Here is a 27,404-nt window from a genome sequence, read left to right as displayed (position 1 = left end):
TCACTCTGTATAATTTTTTTAAGATGCATTAATACATGGTAGCATGTATTAACTGGCCATTCATTTTCACTCCTGAATACTATTCCATTGTGTGAATACTAAAATCTTTTTATTTGTCTGTTGAGGGACAAATGGGTTGTTCCCAGTTTACTCATTCTAGTGAGTATAATTGTGTTATACTCTCAACTCATTTGGTTATAATTTATACTTCCCTAATGTCTAATAGTCTTGAATGCTTATTTTTCTGCTTAGTGGTTATTTATGTATCTTCCTTTGCAAAGTGTCTCATCGAATGTTATTCTCATTTAAAAATGTATATGCTTCTTTTTTTTTCATTTTTGAGTTGTAGGAGGTATGTATATATCCCATATATATCACCTTTGCCAGGTAGATGTATTGAGAATATCTCCCAATATGTAGCTCTCCTATTCATTTTCTTAGTGGTATCTTTTGATGAGCACAAGTTTTAATTTTGTTGGTGTTAAATTTATTGATTCAGTTTATCAAATCTATTTTTTTAAGTTTGTGCTTTTTGTATCTAACCTAAAAAAAAACCTCTTTGTTTAACCTAAGATCACAGAAATAGCCTCCAATGGTTTTTTTCTAGAAGCCTGATACTTTTAAGCTTTCATTTAGTCTATGACCCATCTCAAATAAATTTTTGTACAATGTGGAATAGAAACAGAAATTCATCTTTTTTTTCTATATGGATATCTAGTTCCTCTAGGTAAGTAGTTGAGAAGATTTCCCTTTCCCTGTTGAATTGTGGTGACATTTTTGTTGAAAATAAATTGATTATATATGAATGGGTATCCTTTTAGATAATTCATTATTTTCCATTCTTATAACACACTGGATAACTTAGTGTAAGTTCTGAACTTTTTATTCTTTTGAAAAAGTTCTCATTATTTTAAATCAATTTCATTTCTATGTAAATTCTACAATTAGCTAATGATTTTGTGAATAATTATTACCCTAATAAGATTGAGTTTTCTGATCCATCAATATGGCATATCTCTCCATTTTTAAAGTCTTAAGTATTCAAGGCTGTACTTGTATAATTCATGCCTAAGTATTTTATACTTTTGAATGCTATTATAAGTAATAACAGTTTTAAAATTACTTCTCCCATTTGCTTATTGCTAGTTTATATACATACAAGTGAGTTCTTTTTAAAGTTTACCTTTTTTAGTATGACCTTTCTAAATTATTCTATGTGTTTTTATAGTTTTATTTTAATTTTGTAGGTACCCTATCATCATGTTAGAGTAAATACAGTTTTGCTGTTTTCTTCCAATCCTTACACTCTTTATTTCTTTATACTCCCTTGTTCACTGGCAAAGATTTCCATTATGGTACTGAATAGAAATGGTGAGTGGGAGATTCTTGCTTTGTTCCCAAACTTAAGAGGAAAGTATTCAGTCTTCTACCATTAAGTTTGATGTTTGCTGAAGTTTTTATAGAGGTACTTTACCAAATTGAAAATATTTCCTTCCACTTCTAATTTGCTGAGAGTTTGCTTTCTATAGGTGTTTTTAAGTAGTTTTAAGTATACATGTACACACATGTAATTCATCTTTTTTATGTGTCCAGATTGATCAATTTGGCAAACCATATATATATATAGTCATGTAATCAGTGCTATAAATAAGATAGAGAATATTTGCAGTACTTCAAAAGCTCACATTGGTTGTGTTTATATGAACTTATTATGAGTTCTGTATTTGAATTTTCACGTTGTTTTCTTTACCTTCTATATAAGCCATGTTCTGCTTGCTTTGAAAAGAATCCTAATTTTATTTCTATTAGTAACTTTTCTCAAACATGTTTTTCTCTAAGTATCAAACTCAAAAGCAAAATAATAACTCCCCATGAACTTTATAATTTTTTAATGCCTCTAATTTCTATTCTCCTCATTTCCTATGTTATTTAATCTGCTTGTGATTGTTATAAAATTACTATTTTGCAGTTGTTTGGTACAATAACATTTTTTGATTTCCAATTGTTTTGTGGTGATAAAAATTCTTAATATGAGATCTATCCTCTTAAGTTTTTAAATGTACAATACAGTATTGTTAACAATAGACATACTTATGTCCAGATGATTTTTAGAATTTATCTTGCAAAAAAATGAAAATTTATACTTGTTGAACAGCGAAACTCCCCATTACTCCCTCCCTCCCAACCTTGACAATGACCATTCCACTCTGCTTCTATGTGTCTGCCTGTTTTAGATACCTCATGTAAGTAGAGTCGTGCAATATTTGACCTTCTTTTGCTGGATTATTTTATTTAGCAGGTCCTTCATCTTGTAGCATATGGCAGGATTTCCCCCTAAGGCTGAATGATATTCCATTTTATGTATATACCACATTTTCTTATGCATTCATTTGTTAGTGTACATTTAGGTTGTTTCATGTCTTGACTATTTTGAGTGATGCTGCAATGAGCACGGGAGTGTTAATATCTTCTTGAGGTACTGATTTAAATTATTTGGATTAATACATAAAATTATTCCAAGTATGATTGCTAGATCATATGATGGTTCTATTTTTAATTTTTTGAAGAGCCTCCACATTGATTTCTGTAAGAGCTGTTCCCTTTTACATTCCCACCAACAGTGTACAAGGGTTCCGGTTTTTCCTCCCCATCCTCGCCACCACTTATCAAATTTTGTTTTTTTTATAACAGCCATCCTTATAGGTGTGAGGTAGGATATCATGGTTTTAATTTTCAGTTCTCTGCTGAATAGTGACATTGAGTCTTTTCATGAACTTGGTGGCCATTTATATGTCTTTTTTAGAAGTCCTTTGCCTGTGTTTTAATTGCATTACTTGGGGGGTTTTGCTATTGAATTGTGGGACTTCCTTATAAGTTTTAGATATTAACCTCTTACCAAGTATATGATTTGTAATAATTTTTTTCTGTAGATTGTCTTTCCACTGTATTGATCACTTCCTCCACTGTACATAAGCTTTTTGGTCTGATGTATCCCACTTTTCTTTTTTTTCTTGTGCTGCCTGTGCATTTGGTGTCATATCCAAGAAATGGTAACCAAGACCCATGTCATGAAGATATTCACCTGTGTTTTCTTCTAGAAGTTTTACGTTTCCTGTCGGTAAAGCATGCAATTCTTTTTTTTTTTTTTTCTTTTTCAAGTTGTTATTTAAATTCCAGTTAGTTAACATACAGTGTAATATTATTTTCAGGTATAGAATTTAGTGACCCATCATCACTTAACACACAACACCCAGTGCTCATCACAAGTGTCCTCCTTAATCCCCATCACCCATTTAACCCATCCCCCTGCCCACTTCCCCTCCAAAAACCTCAGTTTTTTCTCTATAGTTAAGAGTCTCTTTTCTTTGCTTCTCTACCCCCAACCATGGTCATCTGTTTTGTTTCTTAAATTCCACATATGAGTGAAATATGTTATTTGTCTTTCTCTGACTTATTTCACTTAGCAAAATACACTCTAACTCCATCATGTCATGGTAAATGGCAAGATTTCCTTCTTTTTGATGGCTGAGTAATATTCCATTGTATATGCATACCACCTCTTCTTTATCCATTCATCACTTGATGGACACTTGGACTCTTTCCATAATTTGGCTATTATGGAGAATGCTGTTATAAACATCAGGGTGCATGTATCCTTTCGAATCAGTATTTCTGTATCCTTTGGGTAAATACTTAGTAGGGCAATTGCTGGATCATGGGGTAGTTCTATTTTTAACTTTTTGAGGAACCTCCATACTGTTTTCCAGAGTGGCTGCACCAGTTTGCATTCCCACCAACAGTGTAAGAGTGTTCCCCTTTCTGTGCATCCTCACTAACATCTGTTGTTTCCTGTGTTAATAATTTTAGCCATTCTCACAGGTGTGAGGTTTTATTTATTTGACACAGAGAGAGCAAGAGAGCACAAGCAGGCAGACAGAGGGAGAAGCAGAATTCCCACTGAGCAGGGAGTCCGATGTGGGGCTCGATGTGGGGCTCAGTCCCAGGACCCTGAGATCATGACCTGAGCCGAAGGCAGTCACTTAACCTACTGAGCCACCCAGGTGCCCCTCATTGTGGTTCTGATTTGTATTTCCCTGATGATGAGTGATGTTGAACATCTTTTCACATGTCTGTTAACCGTATGTATGTCTTCTTTGGAAAAATGTCTATTCGTGTCTTCTGCCCATTTCTTAACTTAATTATTTGTTTTTTGGGTGTTGAGTTTTGTAAGTTCTTTATATATTTTGTACATAAATCCGCTATCAGATATGTCATTTGCAAATATCTTCTCCCATTCTGAAGGTTGCCTTTTAGTTTTGTTGATTGTTTCCTTCACTGTGCAGAAGTTTTTATCTTGATGAAGTCCCAATAGTCTATTTTTGCATTTGTTTCCCTTGCCTCAGGAGACATATCTAGTAAGAAGTTGCTACAACTGATGTCAAAGAGGTTACTGCCCCTGTTCTCCTTTAGGATTTTGATGGTTTCCTATCTCACATTTTGGTCTTTCATTCATTTTGAATTTATTTTTATGTATGGTATAAGAAGGTGGTCCAGTTTTCTTTTGCTCTCTAATTTTCCCAACATCATTTGTTGAAAAGACTGTCTTTTTTCCATTAGATAGTCTTTCCTGCTTTGTTGAAGATTAATTGACCATTTTGTTGTAAGTCCAATTCTGGGTTTTATATTCTGTTGCATTGTTCTGTGAGTCATCTTTCGTTCCACTACCATACTGTCTTGATCATTACAGCTTTGTAATATAACTTGTAGTCCAGAATTGTGATGCCATCAGCTTTGCCTTTCTTTTCAAGATCACTTTGGCTTGTGGTTCCATACAAATTTTAGGATGTTTATTCTAGCTCTGTGGAATATGTTGGTGGTATTTTGATAGGAATTGCATTAAATATGTCATTGCTTTGGGTAGTATAGACATTTTAACAATATTTGTTTTCCAATCCATGAGCATGGAATGTTTTTCCATTTCTTTGTGTCATCTTCAATTTCTTTCGTAACTGTTTTATAGTTCTTGGAGTACAGACCTTTTACTTCTTCGGTTAGGTTTATTCCTAGGTATCTTAATGTTTTTGGTGCAGTTGTAAATGGGATAATTTCCTTGATTTCTCTTTCTGCTTCATTATTCTTGTAAAGAAATGCAACAGATTTCTGTACATTGATTTTGTATCCTGCAACATTACTGAATGCATGTACCTGTTCTAGCAATTTTTTGGTGGAGTCTTTTGGGTTTTCTATATAGAGTATCATATCAACCACAAATAGTGAGAGTTTGGTTTCTTCCTTGCCAATTTGGATGCCTTTTATTTCTTTGTGTTGTCTGATTGCTGAGGCCAGAACTTCCAGTACGGTGTTAAATAACAGTCGTGAGAGTGGACATCCCTGTGTTGATCCAGATAATAGAGGAAAAGCTCTCAGTTTTTCCCCACTGAGAATGATATTAGCTGTAGGTTTTTTGTATATGGCCTTTATGCTGTTGAGATATGTTCCCTCTACCCCTACTTTGTTGATGGTTTTTATCATGAATGGATGTTGTACTTTGTCAAATGCTTTTTCTGCATTTATTGAGAGGATCATGTGGTTCTTATCCTTTCTTCTATTAATGTGGTGTATCATGTTGATTAGTTTGTGATAATTGAACCACCCCTGCAGCCCAGGAATAAATCCCACTTGATTGTGGTGAATGATTCTTTTAATGTACTGTTGAATTTGATTTGCTAGTAGTTTGATGAGAATTTCTGCATCCATTTTTATCAGAGATATTGGCCTGTAGTTCTCTTTTTTAGTGGAGTCTTTGTCTGGTTTTGGAATCAGGATAATGCTGGCCTCATAGAATGAGTTTGAAAGTTTTCCTTCCATTTCTATTTTTTGGAATAGTTTGAGAAGAATAGGTATTAACTCTTCTTGAAATGTTTGGTAGAATTTCCCGGGGAAGCCATCTGGCCTGGGATTCTTTTTTGTTGGGAGACTTTTGATTACTGATTCAATTTCTTTGCTGGTTATGAGTCTGTCCAAGTTTTCTATTTCTTTTTGTTTCAGTTTTGGTAGTTTATATGTTTTTAGGCATTTATCCATTTCTTCCAAATTGCCCAATTTGTTGGTGTATAATTTTTCATAATTTTGTCTTATAATTGTATTTCTGTGGTGGTGTTTGTCATCTCTCCTCTCTCATTTGTGATTTTATTTATTTGAGTCCTTTCTCTTTTCTTTTTAGTAAGTCTGGCTACGGGTTTATCAATTTTATTAATTTTTTCTAAGAACCAGCTTCTGGTTTCACTGATCTGTTCTACCATTGTTGTTTTTTTTTTTAGTTTCTATATCATTGATTTCTGCTGTTATCTTTATTATTTCCCTTATTCTGCTGGGTTTATGTTTTGTTTGTTGTCTTCTTTCTAGCTCCATTCAGTATATGGTTAGGTTGTTTATTTGAGACTTTTCTTGCTTCTTGATGTAGGCCTGTATTGCTATATATTTCCCTCTTATGACCACTTCTGTTGTATCCCAAAGGTTTTGGACTGTCATGTATTCATTTTCATTTGTTTCTATGTATTTTTGAATTTATTCTTTAATTTCCTGGTTGACCCACTCATTCTTTAGTAGCATGTTCTTTAACTTCCATGTAGTTATGGTCTTTCCAAAATTTTTTTTTAAAGATTTTATTTTTATTTATTTGACCGAGAGAGACACAGCAAGAGAGGGAACACAAGCAGGGGGAGTGGGAGAGGGAGAAGCAGGCTTCCCATGGAGCAGGGAGCCCGATGCAGGGCTCAATCCCAGGACCCTGGGATCATGACCTGAGCTGAAGGCAGACGCTTAATGACTGAGCCACCCAGGCGCCCCTCCAAATCTTTTCTTGTGGTTGACTTCGTTTCATAGCATTGTGGTCAGAAAATATGCATGGTATGATCTCAATCTTTTTATACTTGTTAAAGCCTGATTTGTGACATAGTATGTGATCTATTCTGGAGAGTGTCCCATGTACACTTGAAAAGAATGTGTATTCTGCTGCTTTAGGAAGAAATGTTCTGAATATATCTGTTAAGTCCATCTGGTCCAGTGTGCATTCAAAGCCATTGTTTCCTTGTTAATTTTCTTGTTTAGATGAACTTTCTATTGATGTAAGTGGGGTGTCAAAGTCCCCTGCTATTATTGTATTATTATCAATGAGTTCCTTTATGTTTGTTATTGTTTTATATATTTGGATACTCCCAAGTTGGGGTCATAAATATTTATAATTGTTAGGTCTTCTTGTTGGATAGACACCATTTTTAACAGTCTTTGGTTGAACATCTAGTTTGTCTGATATAAGTATTGCTACTCTTTCTTTTGACATCCATTTGCATGATAAATATTTCTTCATCCCCTCACTTTCAATCAAAGGTGTTTTTAAGTCAAAATGAGTCTCTTGTAGGCAGCATATAGATGGGTCTTGTTTTTGTTTTGTTTTGTTTATCCATTCTGACACCCTGTGTCTTTTGATTGTAACATTTAGTCCACTTACATTTAGAGTAATTATTGATATATATGTATTTAATGCCATTTTATTATATTTTTTGTTGTTGTTTCTGGAGATTTGCTTTGTTCCTTTCTAATCTTTGTCACTTTTGGTCTTTCCTTCCCACTCAAAGAGTCCCTGTTAGTATTTCTTGCGGGGCTGGTTTAGTGGTCATGAACTCTATCAGTTTTTGTCTGGGAAACTCTTTTTCTCTCCTATTCTGAATGATAACCTTGCTGGATAGATTATTCCTGGGTGTATATTTTGCCCATTCAGCACACTGAATATATCATGCTACTCTCTTCTACCTTGACAAGTTTCTGTGGATAGATCTACTGGTAACCTTATTGGTCTTCCCTTGTAAGTTAAGGACGTCTTTTGTCTTGCTGCTTTTAGGATTTTTTCTTTATCAGTATATTTTGCAATTTTGCCTACAATATGTCTTGGTGTTGGCCTGCTTTTGTTGATTTTGATGGGAGTTCTCTGTACCTCCTGGATTTGGATGTCTGTTTCCATCCCCAGATTAGGGAAGTTTTCAGCTATTATTTCCTCAAATAAACTTTCTTCCCCCTTTTCTCTGTCTTCTTCTGGGACTCCTATGATGCAAATGTTATTACATTTGATGGTGTCACTGAGTTCCCTAAGTCTACTCTTGTGATCCATCATTCTTTCTCTATTTTGTTCAGCTTCATTGTTTTCCAAAATTTTATCTTCTATATCACTTAGTCATTCCTTTGCTTCTTCCATCCTTGTGGTCATTACACCCATTTGGTTTCAAATCTCAGATACTGCACTTTTCATTTCTACCTGATGGTTTTTTTAGCTCTTTTATCTTTGTGGTAAGGGTCTCCATAATATCTTCCATGCTGTTTTCAAGCCTGGAGAGTATCATTATGACTGTTGCTTTAAATTCTGTATCAGGCATATTGTTTCAATTTGATCTCTGGCCATGACCTTTTTTTTTTTTTTTTTTTGAGTTATACTTTTCTTTTATTGACTCTACCTCCTTTCCTATTTTTTTTAATTCTTATGTTAATCCCCATACATTACATCATTAGTTTTAGATGTAGTTTTCCATGATTCATTGTTTGTGCATAACACCCTGTGCTCCATGCAGAATGTGCCCTCCTCAATACCCATCACCAGGCTAACCCATCCTCCCACCCCCCTCCCCTCTAGAACCCTCAGTTTGTTTTTCAGAGTCCATCGTCTCTCATGGTTCGTGGCCATGACCTTTTCTTGGTCTTTCTTTTGGGATGAATTCCACTGTTTTGGCATTTTGTCTAGGTCTCTTCTTCTCTGTGTTAGAAAATCCTATTATGTTTCCTGCTCCTGAGAGTAATGGTTTTATGAAGAAGATGTTACATAATCTCCAGGGTCTAGAATTTGAGGAAGTGTCTTTGGTGTGTTCTGCCTGCACTCTGCTGCTGTATTTTGGCTGCTCTATCCCTCATGTTCGTCATCTGCAGAGGTTCTCTTTGACCTCAGTGGAGAGTGTTTGGACTGGCTGGAGTGTGGCAAGTTTTAAATAGTGTGCTATGGTCTGCTTGTTAAAACAGACCTCTGCTATTTCCACCAGAACTGAAGCTTTGAGGAATTCTGTTGTCAGTAGATGTGGGGCGTGTAGGAGTTTGTGCTGGTTTTCTGGGCTGGTTTTTCTCACTGCACTAGTCCTAAGGCACAGTTGCCTAAAAAAAGCAGTACCAGCAGAGCGTAGGGGTGCAGGACTTGATATAAGGAGATTGGGCAGCCCCGGTTGGTGCTGTTTGGTTTACTGAATTTGGTTTAGAGCATGGAATTCTTGATGTCAGAGTTGTGAGTTCAGACATTACTTCAGCTGTGGAGCTAACTTTAAAAAAGAAAACTTAAAAAAAAATAGAAGTTTTATAGTTTTAGGTACAAGTCTTCCATCTTCCTGATTAACTTTATTCCTAATATTTTTATTCTTTTTGACCATTGTAAATGGGATTGCTTTCTTAATTTGTTTTTTTATATTCCTTTAGTAGTTAATAGCAATTCAAATGATGTTGGTATGTTGATTTTGTACTCTGCAACTTTACCAAATTTATTTATTAGTTGTAATAACTTTTGGTGGAATAATTAGAGTTTTCTAAGTATAGGATCATTTGTTTGTAAACACATAATTTTACTTCTGCCCTTCTTATTTGAGTGTCTTTTATTTCTTTTTCTTGCCTAATTGCCCTGGTTATGACTTGTAGCACTGTGTTGAACAGAAGTGAGAAGAGTGGGAAGCTTTGCTTTGTTCCTGATCTTAGAGGAAACACTTTCAGTTTTTCAACATATATATATGTCCAATATATATATATAATGCTAGCTGTGGACTTTTAATATATTACCTTTATTATATTGCGATAAATTCCTTCTATACCTATTTTATTGAGTTTTTTATTGAAATTTTTTTAATTTTGTCTAATACATTTTTTGCATCTATTGAAATGATTATGTAACTTTTGTCCTTTATTCTCTTAATGATATGTATCACATAATTGATTTTTGTATGTTGAACCATCCCAGCATCTCAGGGATACATCCTACATGGTCATGGTGTATGATCCTTTTAATGTGTTGTTGATTTAAGTTTGCTTGTATTTTGTTGAGGATTTTTGCATCTATGTTCATCAGAGATATTGGCCTGTAGTTTTCTTTTCTTGCAGTGTCTTTGTTTGAGTTTGATAGTATAGTAATTCTTGTCTCATAAAATGAGTTTGAAAGTGTCCCTTACTCTTCAATTTTTGGAAAATTTTGAGAATGATTGGCATTAATTGTTCTGTAAATATTAGGTAGTATTTATCACTGAAGTCATCTGGTTTTGGCTTTAATTTATCATTATGAAGTTTTTGCATACTAATTCATTCTCCTTGTTTGTCATAGGTCTGCTAAGATTTTTTATTTCTCCATAATGTAGTCTTGGTAAATTGCATGACTCTGGGAATTTATCTATTTCTTCTATGTTGTCAAATTTGTTTGTGTATAGTTATTTATAGTAGTGTCTTATGATCCTTTTAATTTCTGTGGCACGATAATATATTTTTACTTTCAGTATTTTTATCTTTAATATCAGTTAATGGTATTTTTTAAAAACATCTTTTGGATCATCTTTACAGATTTGATATTGGTATTTGGGTGTTAACAGTAAGGCACACCAAGTCTATTCTCATGCTAACCCAGAAATTCATATAATGTTGTTTTAAATACATCACTATAATTTTGATACCTGCTTTTTCAGTCCAGGTTTGGTGATTTTCTTAGATTTCTGTACTTTCGGTTTTTGTTTTACCCAATGACTTGTATGCTGTTGCCAACCAATGCTCAATATTATACAGATTAGAAGATAAATCTTTGCTGAAGTATATCACATTTATGTCTTCCATCTATTTCTCTCCACAGAATCTATCATCACCTACAAGTTAAGCTTTTTTTTTAGTAGGAGGTAAGGTACAGAATCAATAGATTTTTCTCTGTGTTTGAACACAAAAACATGAAATAAAAAGGTTACAGCAAAAGCATTATGTATGTTCACCTTAAAAGGCCTACATTAATAGTGAATAATACAATTTGCAACTCTTTGATAATATATATGTTTTAAGGATAAGCAACTTGTAAATATGCAGCCCCAACCTGTTAAGTTTCCCCAGTTTTAGTGGAAAGAAAATAGAAGAAGGAGATTTCTCATCTTGGCTTAATAACCATGAAACAAGAGCAGAACACTAAGGAAGATAAATCTTTGCCAGTATATCTTGCACTTCTTGTTAGAAAATAGAGTTGAAAAGAGAAAATCCTACTAAGATTATAAAATTTGCTTTAAATATAAATATTACATGTTAAATAAAATAATATAATCTGGGGCATGTTCTGAGTGTTTAGTTAAAACTATCAGAACCCCCAGCTTTTGGTGGCTTAACACAATATAGGACTACTTCTTACTTCCAGGATGTTCTATGCAAGAGTTACTATCATTAGTAACTCTCGTATTCATACAGATTTAGGAATCCATAATTCTTTCATCTTGTGGCTCCACCATTGCCTCAAATCATGGAATCCTTTATACCCCCCTGGCAGTTGAAAGACAGGCGTCTTAGTCTGTTTGGACTGCTATAACAAAATACTATATACTGGGTGACTTAAAAACAATAGAAGTTTATTTATCACAGTTCTGAAGACTGGAAAGTACAAAGTCAGGTGCCAGAAGATTCAGTGTCTGGTGAGGATCTGCTTCCTGGTTTATAGACAATCATCTGGTCTCTCTGTTCTCACATGGCAAATGGGGCAAGGTTACTCTCTGGGGTTTCCTTTATAAGAGCACATACGATTTGGGGGTGGGGGGGACACAAATATTCAATCTACGGTAATGGGTATGGAAAATAAATCTATCATTCCCAAAACACTGGCCTTGAAGTCACATTCGTGACTTGTGTTTGTGTTCCACTGATTAAAAATACATATATGGCCCTTCCTGAATGTATGAGCACTGTGAGAATAAACAACAATATGCAGTGTCTATGTAAGCAGCAATTTCCCTGCAGTGACCCTACAAATGGAAGGGAGACATTAGTTTGTGATGGACCTGCCATTAACAGAGAACTATGCATTGCCTCCTCAGAAACCATGAACAAATCACTTTTTTATTGTCTTTATCAACTGAGGAGTCTGGAAAGTTAAAATAATCACTTTTCAAGCCAAAATTCAGGTGAAGATGAGTGATACATTTCTGGATCATGAGATTTAGCCAAAAGTCTCTGTTCCTCAAGGAGAAAGTTATTTTGTCTCTTTGATCTTCTGTCCCACCCCCGCTTTTTTTGATATAGAAAATGACCAGTGAGATCCACAGTTAACAATCATGAGTATGAAGGCCCTCACATCAAAGAATAAAAAGATGGAAGGAGCTTGGATCAATGACATTGTTGAATAGTCGCAACATCCTTGATTGCCGACCTCTGGGCTTTTTTGTTATGTGAGGAAATTAACTATATATCTCACTTTATTTAAATAGCTATTTATTGGGGTTTCACTTAGCAGAAGCCATAATCCTGATATATAATTAAACAGATTGTCCTATCCATGCAATTAAATTTTCCTTGGGACAATAAAAAAAAAAAGTCTTAAAAATTCTTAATCTAACTACCCATCTTCTGCTTTTATATCAAAAGTTATTCTAAAATTCATATTGCCCAAATTTCACAGTATTCTTTGCATCATGGTCATGAAAACAATATGAATTCGAATCAAGCTGTTTAAAGAACTCCTGTTACATTAATTAGGCAAGTACTCTCTAGAAAATAAAAACTAAAATGTCTATTATTGAAACAAACATGAAAAATACATGAGAATAAAAATACTAAAATGACATATGATAATGTGGCAGTTATATATCATTAAAGGAAGTATGTTGAAAGAAAGGAAGCAAAAAGATTTAATTGGATGGGGAAAAAAAGAATTATCTGATTTTGAAGACCAGAGTTGTGAGTACATTATGGAGAGAAGGGGAAAAAATGTAAGAAGAAATTTAAGAAATGAAAGTGAGAATATTGAGCATGAAGGCAGTAGACTAGTCCAGCAGAGTCAGGCAACAATACCCTGTCAGACTGAAAGCTAAGAATCAGTTTACAAACATATTGCTGCTAGATTATGCATCTTAATTGCTATCCTTACCTCAAGAACAGATACCCAACAAGACAGACAAATGACTATTACTTTCAGGACTTTCTTAAAATTAAATGAATATGTCAGGTATATTTCCAGAAAAGGCTCAATTTTCCCATTTAGTGCTTTTGTGAAATTTTACCACTTATACTGAGGAAAGGATCATCCCTCCCACTCCCACTTCATTTCTTGTAATGTTTGTTCATTGGTTTTGTTTTTGGTTCTTGTAATTTAGAGACTGAAATTGTGTGCAAAAAAGAAAATTCATCCCCTTTTGATTTCCACAGCTTCTCTGAGCTTTATTCAATAATGTATAAATAAGGCATTTATTACATATACATTAAAAATATCTATACATTCCTTCTTAACTATTCCTCATTAGTAAAGACAAGTCCATGTTTGGATATTACTTTTCCATTATCTTGGAGTGAATCAATGTTCTGTTCTTGTTACTATTAGTTATGACCTTCCAAAGTGTAGACCTTTGAAAATAAAAACAGTAGCAGCCAAATTATGGGAAAGCAATAACTCTCATAATAAAATTTTAAAGTTTTCCTGACTTACAAAGTTATTATACATTTTAATTTTGTTACTATTTTCATATGAACAGTTGTTTCTGCAGCCAATTTGCTTACAGAATGTGGCTACTCATCCCACAGAACTGTTTGTTGAACTCTACAAATAGATATTATCACATAATTGGGATTAATGCATAGAAATATCTTTAGCATATGGCAAATTGAAAGGTACTTGGGGAAGCAAATACTGAATGTCACTTGGCAGTGGTTTCTGTGCATTAAATTCGTGCTTTTTGTGGAGATTGGAGTGGGAAAGAGAAATGTGTGCAAAAATCTCATAATCTTTGACAAATTCACTAATACCTTTAGAGTATGTGATTAGTTTTTCAAAGTCAAGTTTGTAGAACAATGTAGGGTTCCCTGTAAACTCTTTAAAATAATGATAAAGCAGAATAGCCTATAGAGTCTAAAGGGCATAGCTAAATTAAAAAAACTTACTCTGTATGTCTTGCTTGATGCTTTGCAAAATTAAAACCCAGGAATAAGATTAAATTTTTATAAAAGCATTGGAACCATGGGTTGTTTTTTTTTTTCCAGTAGAATGAATGATGGAGAAAATTTAGAGTGGATATTAAGTACATATGTATATATTTCAAAACAAGAATGTCAATGAAGCTGCAATCATCTTTAGTTTTTTAAAGATTTATTCATTTATTTTAGAGACAGTGCATACAAGTGGGGGGAGGGGCAGAAGGACAGAATCTTCAAGCAGACTCCCCGCTGAGCTCTGAGCCCAATGTAGGGCTCAATCTCAGGACACTCAGATCATGACCTGAGTTGACACCAAGAGTTGCAGGCTTAACTGACTGAGCCACCCAGGTGCCCCTACAATCATCTTTAAAGGAGATAATAAAAATTTTCCAAATAGATTTAATGAAAACTCTAAAATACAGTTCAATCTAGCAATCTATATTAGGAAAGATGGTATTTGTGTGTACCAAAAAAACATACTGCCACTCTTAGTTTCCAGGTTATTTTGCTATTCCTTTGACCATAATTTCTTTTTAATAATTTAGTTTGTAGCACTAGAAAGAAATGTGAGCTATGCTCAATACCCCCAAAACAAACAAAAATAACATTTTAAAGATGACAAACTGCCTTGGCTGAAGCTTTCTGTCTTGTGTTCTATGTCAACCTAGAATTAACAAAATCACGAAAACACGGAAATCTAACGATTCAAAGCTGAATGGGAAGAGGAAGAAATTTTAAAAACATTAAGTTTTTTGATCCATGAATGCAGAGAGTTTTCCTTTTTCTTTTTGTTTTCTTTAATTTCTGTCAGGAGTTTTTGTAGCTTTCAGTGTACTAGTTTTTTGCCTCCTTGGATGAATTTATTCCTAAGTATGTTATTCTTTTAAATGGTATGGTAAATGGAATTATTTTCTTAATATCATTTTAAGATTGTTCATTGCTAGTGAATTGAAACACAATTGATATTGATTTTTGTTTCTCTGTTCCGCAAATTTGCTGAATTTGTTATGAATTCTAATAGCTTATTTATGTAATCTTTAGGGGTTTCTATAGATAAGACCATGAGCTGGAAAGTGTTCACTCCTCTGATTTTTTGGGAGAGTTTGAGAAGTATTGTTTTAATTCTTCTTATGTTTGCTGAATTCACCAGTGAAGACATATGGTCCAGGTCTTTTTGTTTTGTTGCGAAACAATCTCCTTACTAGTTACAGGTCTATTTCTGTTTTCACTTTCTTTTGGAATAAGTTTTGGTTCATTACATGCTTCTAGAAATTTGCCCATTTTATCTAGGTTTCCTTCCTTGTGCTAGCTCAGGTATTGATTTTTCCTCCGGATGTCCCCAAGGATCACATTCCTAGGCAGCACCTAGACCCAGGGGTTGGAATTTGAGAGAGAGAAGTCAGGTCTCCTGACTCCCTACTGGCCAAACCACCCCCACTGGAGTCTGACAGGTGAACCACAAGGGGTTTTAAACCTCTACATGGGAGGGGTAGGTACCTGGACAGAGCGGGGATGGGCAGGGTCGGGATGGAACTGCAAAGCCACAGCCTTGAGGCGACATCACCCATGACAACCCTTGGGACACAAGCCTGGATGCTGTTGCCTGAGATGGAATCTCGCCAGGCACCACTACAGACCTGATGCTACTCAACACCACCTTGCTTCCTCCCAAAGTTGTCCCCTCACCATCATTCCTGGTACTTGCAGCCCAGGGCCCTTGCCCTGGAGGGTGAAGGGCCAAGGCAGAAAGTGGAATGTAAGACTAGTGCCAGGTGTGGGGGACAGGGAAAGACCCAAGATGGGAAAGCAGTATCAGAGAGGACTTTGGACACCTGGAGAAACTTCAGCAGGAATTGGGGAGGGAGGCAGGAAACGTGACCCTAGAGACTGGAGATTCCAGAGGGCTGGTGCCTAGACTATTTTATATAGTGATCCATTTTAATTCCCTTCTCAAGAAACCTAGACTGCCACCATTTGGGGGAGAACCCCTTTTCTTTGATAAACTTTTTTTTGCTTGGGCTTTTCCTACTTTCTGCACTTCCCTCCAGTCCTCCCTTTCTGACAGATGTGGAAGAACCCCAAGACTAGTTTTTGGACTTCTCTATTTCTTTATTTTATCTCATTCATCGATATGGTATGACTCCCACATGTGTATTTTAAGTTCAGACCTCGCTCTCACAGACTCCAGATGCATTTCCAACTGCCAGCTTGACTCCCCACTTAAATGTTCTATAGACATCTGAGGGTTTGTATTTCCAAAATGGAACTCTTGGTCTTTTCTTTCAGATTTGCTCCTCTTTCAGCCTTGCACATCTCTGTTGATTACAGACTTTAATTTGTACAGAGGAAAAACTTGGGATCATTCTTGATTCTTGTTCTGCTTTCACTCTCTACATACAAATTGTTACCAGATTTTTGGCTCTACTTTGTAATTACCCAGAACGTACTTTTACCATCCCCTCTACTGTTATTCTTATCCGAGCAACCATTATCTCTCATCTGGATTGCTCTTGGGCAGCTTACTTGCCATTGAGTCTTGTAGTGACAAGTTTCTCTACTATTTAATCTTAATACAGCCAAAACGACTGGTTTAAAATGTAAGTTAGGCTATGACACTTGTCTCCTCAAAACCATGCAATAAATCTCATTTTATTCCTAAATAACAGCCAGTGTTTTTACAGTGGCCTTCAAGTACTTCTGAGAGGACTTACTGGGTACACCTGCATCCAAATCCCCAATGTTGAGTAGATTATGCTAGTTAAAATTCAGAGTCCTAGGCCTCATTCCTGATCTTCTTGATAAGAACATCTGGGAGGGGATCTTAGGGATCGTGAACAGTCCCCCTGGAAATTGTTGTGCACACTGAAGTTTGAGCACCACTGTTATATACTCTGTATATTATCTGCCCCTCTGATCTCGGCTCCTGTGATTCTTTTTGTTTACGCTGCTCTAGGTACACTGGCACCTTGCATGTTCCTTGAAAACCTCACCTTTGAGTAAGAAACTTTGGAGTCACTGCCCCTTCGTCTGGCAAGCCTTTCTCTCAGACTAGTGCATGACTCAGACCCTCACTGACCTCAAGTCTTTGCCCAAATATCACCCTCTCAGTAAGGCCTACTGGGACTCCCCTATTTACACTCACTTCTTGCCCTGCTTCTTATACTTTTGACTTCCCTTAAACCTCCTCAACTTTTTATTTTTTCCATAGCATATAGAATTGTTAACATTCTGTGTAAGTTATTAGCTTATCACATATATCATATATGTCTGTTCTGTCCTTCTGGAATATAAGCTCCACAGGGCAGGGATTCTTGTTTTGTTCACTCACAAATCCCAAGTGTTTACATCAATGTTTGACATATAGTGTGGCTTAATAAATATTTATTGAGAATAATTTGGGGCAGTAATTTATATTGTGGAAGTATATTCTAAATTTTTATTATCTTTGACATAGGAAAACATATTAAAAGAAAGATTAAGAAAAGTACTTATAATAAGATAAACATAAATAGGGAAAGCAAATCACTATATCTTCAGTAGATTTCTACTATAAAGTATACACAAAGTTTTTCAGGAAAGAAGTTCATAAAAGCAAACACTTTGAAACAAAGATTTGTTAGAATAGTGTTTTAAAAGACCAGCCATCTCCTTCCTTAAGAAATACCCAGAATTATTACAAATTCTCTCTTTGAAGATTTGTCTTGTGGTAAGCAATCTGTCATTTTTAATTTTAACTTTCTTTCTTTCTTTCTCATATTTTTGGTTAGTATTTTTTCTACCAAATATCTATAATCTTGTATTCCTTATAATTAAAAGACATGGAGATATTAAATTCCATCTAAAAATAAGATACAGTAATTTTCTTTTTATATCGTAATTTTCCTTTTCTACACTGAGTCAGCTTAGATATTTTTAGTTTGGAAGATGGGATAAGCAAAATAAGAAGAAGCAAATATACATTGTCATTAAAAAAATATTCTGAGTAGTCACCTATATTTCCATAGAACTCTTTCAAGAGTCTTTCAAGAGTCTAATCTGTTTAGTCCCCCAAAATGAATTGTGAACTTGAGCTAGGGTGAATTTTGAATGGTTCTGCTTGTAACTATGTATAACTTGTAACTACTTGTAATAAATATGTTGAGCAGTGATAAAATGAGATAAAGAATATGAACTAATGTATTAGAGAGAAGGGGAGGCTGCTGAAAATTATCCCACCAATTCAAGTGCCAGTATGAAGAACCTCCTAATTCTTTGCCCTAAATATCAGGATAAGCTGAATAATTGTGCTTATTATAATCTATAATAATAAGAGTAGTAGTCAATACACCATCCATATTACAAAAAAGTAAACTTTTTAGTAAGTTATGATTTAGAAAGGATGTTTTGAAAGAAAAGCATGAAGAATAGAATTCATTAAAAATAATCCTTTCAAGATGGCAAAATTCATCATTCTCATTTTTATTCTTCTACCTTCCATTGGGCTGTATTATTCCTTTTTAGCTCTAACATATATCATACATGAGAAACGTTACAAATGTCTGTTGAATAGAAATGTGAGAAGATGTACTTTAAATGTTTTTAGCTTAATTCTCTTCTTTAAAAATAGCCTCAATGATAATGGCGGCTATTCTTCCTCTAGAGGTTCTGATACATCGATAACCTGAGTTAAGTATCTTAAGGTATTTATGCTAAACAAGAGGTTTATTTAATGAAAGCAAAACTACTCACCCATCAGTTTTGATCAATTGCTTTGCGGTCACTTTCATTAGACTGTTTAATTTGAACCACAACTAGATTTTATCCTTTTAAAAGGTAAAGCAGATTCTTTAGCCATTAATTAAAGGTTCTAACTAAGGTTAGTTACAGGATGGATGTTATGTACCTTCCACTGGTGAACCAACTCAGCAAAATAGTATACTTCTGGTTTAAGAAGTAAATACTGTAACTCTAATAATGAAAATTGTACCTTCTTCCTGGAGCAGGTAGACATGAACTCATAAAATGCTTTCAGGTGTGCTACTATAGCAAACTGCCCCCTAGGATCCCATAAGGGTTTACAGGGTGCATACCAGCAAAATAAATCTATAAATGCTATTCTTTTATGGGAATATAAATTCATATATATAATTTATAAATTGTTTAAAATGAGAATGTCTAAATAATGATCCATATTAAACAGTTCTTGCCCCTCATTAAAGTAGTGAAATGAAATCCCAGTTGTCAAATGTCCAGACTGCATGTGACATACTTATCTGAAAGGCAATGTCAGAAACAACTCAAAGGTGGAAGTTTCTGCATCTTGGAGAGGTAAAACCTCAGGAATAGCCTGTAATGCCCAAGTCTGCTGTTAGTGTTCTTCTCCCCTCCTGCCTTTAAAAAGCACTCCAAGAGGAACTTTCGCTTTTGATCAAATCAAAATAAAGATTTTTAATAAATCATCTAAATGAAAGAGATAAGATGAGTGGGAAGTTTACATTGTCAAAGAGATCCCATGATCATATGTAAAAAGACCTATACTTCCATAATAAATTACTTGCTTAAAACAAAAATAAATAGTGAACTCCTATACGATGCTCTTTCTCTTAAATGGTGAAAGTCTCCTTCATTGCCAAATCTCAGGAAGGGAATATAATGCACTGGTAAAAATCATGGGCACAGGTGTCCAACTGCCCACTCACTTACTGCTCCTGTGGATCTGGTGACCTTGTGTGTATCATTTAACACTGACAGACTCTTATCTGTAATATGGTGCCTTCTTATAGGTTTGTGGTGGAAATTAAAAGGAATTTATACAAAGTATCAAGCACATTTTATGTATCTAGCATATTTTATACTTTCTTATTAGTTATGGTTTGCTGTTTTTACACAAAGAATTGTGTAACATAGACCCTACTGTCCACTCTTGCTTTCTTGTCTTTAGTGGGAAAAGTGGCATGTCATCATCTCTATGCTAATTCAGATAAAAGGTCTGATGCAGGTGAGAATGTAAGGAAAGATGCAGAAACAAACTGATGTGAGGCAGTATCCCTGTGAGGCTACATTGGTTTGCAACGTTTGCATTTGTCTTTAAAGCTGTAAGAAGAGGTGGCATGGATATCATGAGATGGAATCTCCTTTTCCTGGTAATTAGGAGGGCCTTGTAGAATTTCTAGTCACAGTAGAGTCAAGCACACAGTAAAAGGGTGTTACTAAACATTTTCTGGGGCATCTCCAATACCCAGAGCATTCAGGATTAGGTCAGAGGCAACTTAACTTTCTCAATGTGGATGGAAATCACTGTAGTACAAAAAGGAAGCAAAGATAATAAGTATCAAACATAATGTTTTAGGTTATGCTATCCTAGACTCATCTACCTTTCTTCCCTTACAATTTGATCCAATCAGGTGTATACATGCTCAGAGACAGTAAGAACCTTGCTCAGAGACGGTAAGAACTGTGTAATATAGACCCTACTGTCCACCCTTGCTTTCTTGTCTTTTGTGGGAAAAGTGGCATATCATCATCTCTATGCTAATATGAGAAGCTTCACTCCTCACTGGCAATGAAGTTGAAGGTATAATAGCCCATAGCTACTCTCAGCTGTGATTACTGCCAAGTAGAAAAAACTGGTGTGAAAGAATGGAGATGACAAAAACAAGAGATTATGATGAAGTCCTAGTGGTGGTAGAGTTTCTATTTCCTATTATCCCTATTTTTCCCAGAATAAGGTTGCTCGTGGTTTAGGTTTAGGAATTACTCCTACAACCTTCTCATAACTTCTTACAGTGCCCTCAGTCCAACCTGTCACCTGCCATGTTGCTTAGTTGGCAGGCACCATTAAAAATAAAAAGATGTTTAAACCTTAAAATCACCTACTATTTATTGAATTTCTACTATTGCATTCCTGGCACTACTGCTGGGGATCTTTTATAAATCATCTTATTTAGTCTTCACAGAAATCTCATACAGTGTTGTAGAGCAGAAACTTGGATACAAAGTGACTAAGTGACTTACACAGGTACTAAGTGAAAGAATAATGTTTCGCATTCATATCTGTGTAACTCTAAAGCCCATTGTTATTGAGACTACTGGTAGTAAGGATATCAAGTATAGATATTTTTAATCTATTGCACTCACTGAAGCTCTCCAAAACCCACAAAAAATCTAAAAATAAAACATTGTCTTCTATGAAAGTAGGGTATAGCCATAATTTCAACACAGAAAGAAATACTGTCTTCCAAATTTAGTGCAATTTGGAGCAAATTAAGGGAGAGCACAGAGGTAATTTAAGTAGCAGATGTAGATATTTCTAAAAATAAATCACATGCTCCTGAAAGTTTCAAACAATATTTAATTTTCTTGGAACAACAAAGTCTAGGGCTATGGATAAACCAAAGACAAAGAAGGACATTCCTATAAAAACTTAGTTTGATCCCATGAAAAACAAAAGTTAGCAGAACTAAGAGAAGAAATGGACTAATCCACAATCAAATTAGAGTTGCAAACTTAACTCATTTCTCTCAAGAGTTGACAAAAAAAGCAGAAAAAATCAGAAAAACATAGAAATTTTAATCAACACAACTTCCAACCTTGACTTAATTGGCATATATGTAGCACATCACCCAGCAATTATGATTTACGTTCTTTACAAATATGTATTAAATGTCTCCAAAAAATTATATGCTGTAACAAAAAGAAAAGTTTAATACATTACAATGATTGAAATAATTCAGAATCTGTTCTCTAATTGTACTGAAATTAAGCTAGAAATCAGTAACAAAAACACAACTAAAATTTCCAAGCTACCTAGAAATTACATAAAAATTCTTAAGATATCATATGGAAATTAATATAAAAAGGGTCTCTCCAAAATCTTCCATTCAAGTATTCTTTGCATAGTTATAAAATATCTACATATTAGGCAATAAAGTAAAGAAGTTCTAAAAAAGAAGAAATATGATTGGTCACATTCTATAAAAAGAATAAAATATAGAAAACAGTCAAATACGTAAGAAAATAATCCTGGGACACTGAGATTTGATTTGATTAAAACTTTGGGTTAAAGGAAGAAATAAAAATGCAACTGCATTTTTCCCTTATACCTCCTTTTATTTTTTTATTGAAGTGTACTTGGCAAACAATATTACATTAGTTTCAGGTATAAAACATAGTGATTCAACATTTGTATACATTATAAAGCAATCACCAAGATAAATGTAGGTCCCGTGTGTCACTATACAAAGTTGTTACATATTATTAACTATATTCTGTAAGCTGTACATTTTATCCCCCGTCTTATTTATTTTATAACTGGAAGTCTGTACCTTGTAATCCCCTTCCTCTATCTTGCCCATCCCCCTACCACCCTTCTCTCTGGAAGCCACCAGATTGTTCTCTGTATCAGTGAGTCTATTTCTGTTTTGTTTTGTCTGTTTCTTTTGTTTTTTTGGATTCTACCTGTAAGTGAAATAGTACATTTGTCTTTGTCTGACTTATTTTACTTAGCATAATACCCTCCAGGGCCAACCATGTTGTTGCAAATGGCGAGATTTCATTTTTTTATGACTAATATTCCATTTGTATACATACACACATACATATACCACATCTTTCTTTTATCTATTGATGGACACTTAAGTTACTTCCATGTCTTGGCTATTGTAAATAATGATGCTGTGAACATATATCTTTTTGAATTAGTGTTTTTGTTTTCTTCAGATAAATACCCAGAAATGGAATTGCTAGATCATATGATTTTTCATTTCTATTTTTCATTTTTTGAGAAAACTCCATACTGTTTTTTATAGTGGCTGCACCATTTTCCATTTCCACTAACAGTGTACAAGTGTTCGATTTCTCCACATCCTCACCAACACTTGTTCTTTCATACCTTTTTGATAATAGCCTCTCTGACAGGTGTTAGGTAATATATCATTGTGTTTTTGATTTACATTTCCCCAATGATTGGTAATGTTGATTTGATATATGTCTATTAATATTTGCTTTGTGTTGAGATGCCCCTATGTTGTGTGCCTAGATATTTACAAATTTTATATCCTCTTGTTGGATTGATCCCTTTATCATTATGTGGTGTTCATCGTTATCTTTTATTACAGTCTTTGTTTTAAAGTAATTTTTGTCTGATATAAGTATTGTTATCCCAACTTACCTTTCACTTTCATTCACATGGAGTATCTTTTCCCATCCCTTCACTTTCAGTCAGTCTATGTGTGTCTTTAGATCTGAAGTTAGTCTCTTATAAGCGGAATATATATGGATCTTTTTTTATGCATTCAACCATTCCATAGATCTTGATTATAGCATTTCATACATTTACATTTAGAGTAAGCATTGATAGATATGTACTTATTGCCATTTTTTTATTGCTTCTGGTTGCTTTTTATAATTTCTTCCCTTTCTTTGTTCTTGTTTTGTTGTCTTCCCTTGTGACTAGGTAACTTTCCTTAGTGTTATGTCTGTCCTTTATCTTTATTTTTTATTTTTCTCTTTATTTATCTCTTACAGATATTTGGTTTGTGGTTACCATGAGGTTCACATATAATACCCTATGTATACAGCAGTCTATTAGAAGTTGATGATCACTTAAGTCCAAATGCATTGTAAAAGTACTGCATTTTTACTACCCCCCCAATGTTTTATATTTTAACATCATATTTAACAACTTTTTTAAAAAAAAATTTTATTTATTTATTTGTCAGAGTGAGAGCACAAGCAGGGGGAGTGGCAGGCAGAGGGAGAAGCAGGATCCCTGCCGAGCAAGGAGCCCAATGTGGGACTCAATCCCAGGACCCTGGGATCATGACCTGAGCTGAAGGCAGACACTTAACTGGCTGAGCCCCCCAGGTATCCCCATATTTTACATCTTATTATTTGTATATCCCTTGGCTAATTATTGTAGGTTTAGACTTTTATCTTTTAACCTACATACTAGCTATGTAGGTGGTTGATCCACTACCTTGACTGTTTGTTTACATTTATCAGTAAGATTTTTTCATTCTTATTTCTAGTTATGGCCTTTACTTTCAATTTAAAGAAGTCTCTCCAACATTTCTTGTAAGGCCAAATTGTTGTTGAATTCCTTTAGCTTTTGTTTTTCTAGGAAACCCCTTATCACTGAGTGATAAGTTTTCTGGGTAGTGTATTCTTGGTTGTAAGTTTTTTTCTTTCAGCACTTTGAATCTATTGTGCCACTCCTGGCATTTAAAGTTTCTGCTGATAAATTAGCTGACAGATTTATGGAGTTCTCTTGTATGTAACTAGTTGCTTTTCTTTTACTACTTTTAAGATTTTCTCTGTGTCCTAACTGTTGACACTCTGATTGTAATGTATCTTAATGTATATCTTTTGGATTTAAAATATGTGGCATTCTTTTTTTTAGAATTTTATTTATTTGAGAGACAGAGTGAGTGAGAGAGAGAGCATGAGTGGGGGGAGGAGCAGAGGGAGAGGAAGAAGCAGACTCCCCACTGAGTAGGGAGGCCGATGCAAGGCTTGATCCCGGGACTCCAGGATCATTACCTGAGTGAAAGGCAGACATCCAACAGACTGAGCCACCCAGGCGCCCCAATATGTGGCATGCTCTGTGATTCCTGGACTTGGATGTCTATTTCCTTTGCCAAGTTAGAGAAATTTTCTGCCATTATTTTTTCAAATGATTTTCTGTCCATTTTTCTCTCTTCTTCTGGGACCCCTGTAAGTGAATATTAGTATGTTTGAAATTGTCTCAGAGGACTCTTGAAATATCCTCATTTTTTAAAATTCTTTTTTCTTCTTGCTGTTCCACTTGGGTGATTCCACCAGCCTGTCTTCCAGATCACTGATCCATTCTTCTGCTTAATCTGCTGTTGGTTCCCTCTACTGTGTGTTTCATTTCAGTTATTGTATTCTTCAGCTCTGATTTGTTCTTTTTTATATTTTCTTTTTTGTTGTTGAATTTTCACTGTGTTCATCCAGTCTGTGCTTGATGAGCATCTTCATAACCATGACTTTGAACTCTTTATCTGGTAGATTGCTCATCTTCATTTTGTTTAGTTCTTTTTCTGATTTGTTATCTTGTTCTGTCCTTTGGAATATAGTCATCTGTCTCCTCATTTTGTTTAACTCTCTGTTTGTTCCTACTTGGTAGGTAAATATGTTCTGTCTCCCAGTATTGAAAGAGCCACTTTATGCAGAAGTTATCCTGTGATGCCCAGTAGCACAAACCCCCTGGTCATCCAAACCAGGTGCCCAGGGTGCCTGTCCCTTATGTGGGTTGTGTGCACTCTCCTGTTGTGGCTAGATTGTGACTGGTGTAGACTCACTGATGTGCATAGTTATCCCTTCTAACTGCTGTTTGTGAAAATCAGCCATGACTGCCAAGCATGTGCTGTTATGCACGGTTGGCCTGCATCTCAGCTGGCTACCAGGCATGGCTGTGATGTCTGTAGGCATGCTGATGGGCAGGGAAGGCCTCTGGCAGAGTTTTCTGTGAAATCCTGCTGCAACCCTGGTAGACCATTCTTTGTGCAGGGATGGCCCCTTGGTGGAGAGGCACTTGGGAGGGGATCAGATGCCAGCTGAGGGTACCCTCTAGGTGTGGTGGAACTGTGAGCCAGTTGGGAGGTGCTCCAGGCTTGGTGGGCAAGTTGGGCAGGGTGAGTCTTCAGGGGAGTGCTGGGATGGGGCAAGCAGTGCTAGTACAGTAGATAAAAGTGTCAGAAATGGAACCTGTCAGGATTTGGTAAGCTAGGTAGAAGGAAAGTGACCAAACAGAATGTGCCCATTAGTGCTTCTGTCCCCAGAGGATGTTCCAACAGATCTCTGTTCCTCTCCACATGCCCTAAAATTAGTCAATATATCTCCTTTACATGTAACTTAGGTACTTTTCAAACTGCTACCTCTGCTGGGACTTAGAGCAAGTTAGATTTACATGTGCCTTTAATAGTGAGTTTTCAGTTTCCTAATACCTTCCAACTCTCATGGACATAAGCCCCACTGCTTTTCAAAGCCAGATGTTATGCAGGCTCATCTTCTCTATGCAGGTTCCTTGGGCTATGGAGCCCAATGTGGGGCTCAAACTCCTCAGGGAGGGCCTTTACAGTTTTTATATCACTCCTGCTTGTGGGTCATTGTACCAGGTATCTGGGTCCTCACTAAACCATGTCTCTGCCCTTTACCCATGCCAGTGTGGCTTTTTCTTTATACTTTCATTGTGTATGATCAGTTCTTCTAGTCTTCAGTTTGTCCTCAGAGATAATTGTTCTATATACAATTGTAGATTTCGGTGTGTGCATAAGAGGAGGTGAGCTCAGGATCTTCCTACTCTTCCATCTTGATTGATCCCACTTGCATTTTTTACTGTAAACAGCATATTTCAAGACAAATGGGAAACTGTTTAATTCAGTGTTTTGAGGAAATTTCTAGCCTTTGATAGTTAATTAAAAAAAGAACAAAATGATTAAACTATGTATATAATCCTTTTACTATATTGTTGCATTTGATTTGGTAAAAATTTTAAAAGAATTTTTTCATCTTTCTTTGTGAGGGATATTGATTTGTAATTTTCTGTGATGTCTTTGGTTTTTGTACTAGGGTAGTAATGCTGGTCTCATAAAATGAGTTGGGAATTATTGTCTCCTTTTTGATTTTCTGTAAGACATTTATAGGTTTGTTGTTATTTCTTTGCTAGATGTTCAGTAGAATTTACCAGTGAATCCACTAGGCCTAGGTTTGTTTTATGGGACAGTTTTTAACTAAAAATTACTTTTCTTATTTACAAAGATATTTGTTATTTATTTCTTCTTGAGTGAGCTTTGGTCATCTGTCTTTCAAAAAATTTGTGTTTCATCTGAGTCGTAGAATTTATTAGCATAAAGTTGTTTATATTATATTCCCTATTATCCTTTTAATTTATGTGGAGTTATGGTGATGTCATTGATCTCATTCCTAAGATTAATTTATATCTTCTTTTTTTTTCTGATCAGTGTAGCTAAAGTTTGATCAATTTTATTGATATTCCCAAAGAATTGGGTTCTTTCTTTGGCAATAGTTTTATTGACATACAGTTCACATACCATATAGTTCACCAATATAAAGTATACAATTAAATGGATTTTTGGGCACCTGGGTGGCTCAGTTGGTTAAGCGACTGCCTTCGGCTCAGGTCATGATCCTGGAGTCCCTGGATCGAGTCCCGCATCGGGCTCCCTGCT

Source organism: Leptonychotes weddellii, chromosome 5 (genome assembly GCF_054177405.1).
Source record: "Leptonychotes weddellii isolate Sample4059 chromosome 5, ASM5417740v2, whole genome shotgun sequence".
NCBI classification, from domain to species: domain Eukaryota; kingdom Metazoa; phylum Chordata; class Mammalia; order Carnivora; family Phocidae; genus Leptonychotes; species Leptonychotes weddellii.
Note: the sequence above shows the minus strand (reverse complement) of the source record.